Raw genomic sequence first — 3218 nt, 5'->3', positions numbered from 1 at the left:
GGCCCCGGCCGCCCAGCGCCGCCCGCAGCCCGCTCCGCCTCCGCGCCGGGGAAGCCCGAGGGGTCTGAGGGGCAGGGGACTGACACCGGCCTCTGGGTGGTTACAGCGGGAGCATGCCCAGCCCGGGCAAGCCGGGGAGCTGCTCGGTTCTGGTGGTCGCTGCTGGAGCTCTGCTCGGGGTGACAGCCGGCACAAATATCAGTCTTCTTCCTGAACGCAGAACACCGTAAAACTCAGGCTGGCTCTTGCCCTTGTATGACTTTCTGCATGGTTTCATGCCTACCAGCTGCGCTTTGCAGCCGCTGCTGCTGGGACACGGAGGGCTGCTCCATTTGTGGGTTTGGGAGAACACGCCTGGAGGGGAATGGGGGAGCTGGGCTGGGAGAGAAGAGCTGTGAGGTGCCCCCCAGGCGCCCACGCCCCAGGAGGAGAGACCACATCCTGGCAGGGTGCCCGTGTCCCACTGAGGTTTCCTGGGGGTGCCCTTAGCCCTGGGAGGTGGCAGTGGCTGGTGAGTGCCCAGGACCCTGTGAGTCATGTCCCTGGGGGACTCATTCCAGACTAACTCCACTCCTACTTCACATCGCTTTACATTTGAAGGCTCCGCATAGGGACCTGGAAAGGTTGGATCGTGGCAGAGGCCAATGGGATGAGGTTCAACATGGCTAAGTGCCGGGTCCTGCGCTTTGGCCACAACAACCCCATGCAGCGCTACAGGCTTGGGACAGAGCGACTCGAAAGGTGTGCAGAGGAAACGGATCTGGGGGTGTTGGTCGATGCCTGCCTGAACATAAGCCAGCAGTGTGCCCAGGTGGCCAGGAAGGCCACCGGCGTCCTGGCTTGTGTCAGGAATAGTGTAGCCAGCAGGGCCAGGGAGGTGGTCGTTCCCTTGTACTCAGCTCTGGTGAGGCCGCACCTCGAGTGCTGTGTTCAGCTTTGGGCCCCTCGCTATGAGAAGCACATCGAGGCCCTGGAGCGTGTCCAGGGAAGGCCTGCGAAGCTGGTGAAGGGCCTGGAACAGGAGTCCTGTGAGGGGCGGCTGAGGGAATTGGGGGTGTTTGGTCCGGGGAAGAGGAGGCTCAGGGGAGACCTTATTGCTCTCCGCAACTCCCTGAAAGGAAGGTGTGGGGAGCTGGGGGTCGGCATCTTCTCACAGGTAACTAGCGATAGGACTAGAGGGAATGGCCTCAAGTTGTGCCAGGGGAGGCTCAGGTTGGAAATTAGAGAAATTTCTTCTCAGAAAGAGCAGTCAGGCATTGGAATGGGTTGCCCAGGGAGGTGGTGGAGTCACCATCCCGGGGGGTGTTTAAGGAAAGGTTGGACGTGGTGCCTAGGGACATGGTTTAGTGGGTGACATTGGTGGTAGGGGGGCAGTTGGAGCAGATGATCTTTTCCAACCTCAGTGATTCTATGGTTCTATGATTCTATGATTCTATTCAAAGCTTAATGATTCCATGATTTTATCCAACCAACAGCCAATTCGGGGCTTTCCTCTCGATGGGGGCTTCCACTCTGTGAGAAACAAAGTTGTGTTTTTGCAGTAGAGAACTGATTTTCTGTATTCAAAGGTAGTTGTGTAGTCATAACAAGGAGAAATGCTAAGTAGATAAGTGGACAGTAGTGGAAAATTATCCGCAGTCAGCCCAAAGGGGGGCAAGAACCAGGAATTCAATGCTTCCAAAATGTACAGGTAGATTTTACAGAACTCCTTAGAGTAGGTAGATTTAAATACTTATTAGACTTGGTAGATCATTTGTCAGAGTGGGTGGAAGCCTTCCCTTCAGTATCTGCTACTGTGAACATAGTAACTAAAGTAATTCTAGAACAAATAACTCCCAGGTACGGAATTGTTGAAAATATTGACTCTGATCAAAGAAATCACTTTATGTCAGAAATATTGCAAGGGATAATGTGGACTTTAGGAATTAAGTGGAAATTTCACACTCCTTGTCATCCTTCCTCTTCTGGAAGGGCGGAGAGGATCAGACAGTAAGGAAGCAATTGACTAAGTTCTGGAAAATCGGCTTCCCCAAACGAAGTGCTTACCTTTGGCACTTCTCCGAATTCAAAATGCACCAAGAAAAGATGTGGGAGTTTCACCATATGAAATATTATTTGGATTGCTGTACATGGACAAAGGGAATGAATTACCTCAATTTGTGTCAAAAGATGCTTTTCTTAAGAACTATATACTCGGGCTGTCATCCTCTTCGTCATCTCTTTTAAGGTTAAAACTGTTAAAACTATCTATTGTAAACCTATAACTTCTCCTTAGAGGAATTTTTAATGAATTAATGAGTAAAAGGGATTGAATTACACAGAATCAGAATGTTTCCAGCAAACACTCCCTGGAAGTGGGAGAAAGGGGGGTGTTTAATCCCCACCAGAAGAATCCTTATTAGTTTGTGATTTTTATTGTTTTTCTTAATTATTATTTCTTTATTATTATAGGGGTGTATATATACATAGAAAAGATGTATTTTAAGTTTATTTTAGTAATACCTATTCTCAATGGATTAGTGATAGGACGGAGGGAAAAATCAGCATTTCCAATTAATCCAGAACATCTCTTGAGTTCTATCTTGAAATAACTGTTGGATTTGCACCCAGATGCCTAGAAAGACTGAAAAGACCTTGTCCCTGATTACTGTTTCCAGCAGCAACTGTGTCTGGATTCTCTAGATTTCTAAAAATGTCAGATCATACTCAGTCCTGGGAAGGAAAAGATTTTGAAGTTGAGCTCCCTACACATAGTCCTGGCTAAAATATACTGTGTCATCAAAGGTGCCTATTAAACAACAATGATAGAAACTCAGGGGGCAATAGTACTGACCCTGGGTGTGGAAATATCCATGAAGTAGGGAATAATCCATACTGTACTGAATATGGTAGCCATGGGAATGCTAATATACATAATGCACACCAAATACAACATGAGAATCCTGTAACCAGATGGCCTTTCCCAAATGGCAAGGGGTAGTACTGGCTATGTGACAATAAAGCCAGGAAGGTGTTGCCCCTAAAATGGAAGGGAGCTTGCACCCTGGAGGCAATAATTCCAAATGTAACTATTATTGAAGACTCACAAAGCCAAAGCCCCCTTGAGACCACACGCAGAATTAAGCAGACTCCAGATAATCCTTTAGTACAATTCTCTAGCATTTCACAGTTTTGCAAGGTGGTTTTTACCTTGGTTAAGGGTGAGTGAATTAGAAAAA

The sequence above is a fragment of the Cygnus atratus genome, chromosome 8 (genome assembly GCF_013377495.2).
Source record: "Cygnus atratus isolate AKBS03 ecotype Queensland, Australia chromosome 8, CAtr_DNAZoo_HiC_assembly, whole genome shotgun sequence".
In the NCBI taxonomy this organism is placed as follows: domain Eukaryota; kingdom Metazoa; phylum Chordata; class Aves; order Anseriformes; family Anatidae; genus Cygnus; species Cygnus atratus.
This window is presented reverse-complemented; position numbering follows the sequence as displayed.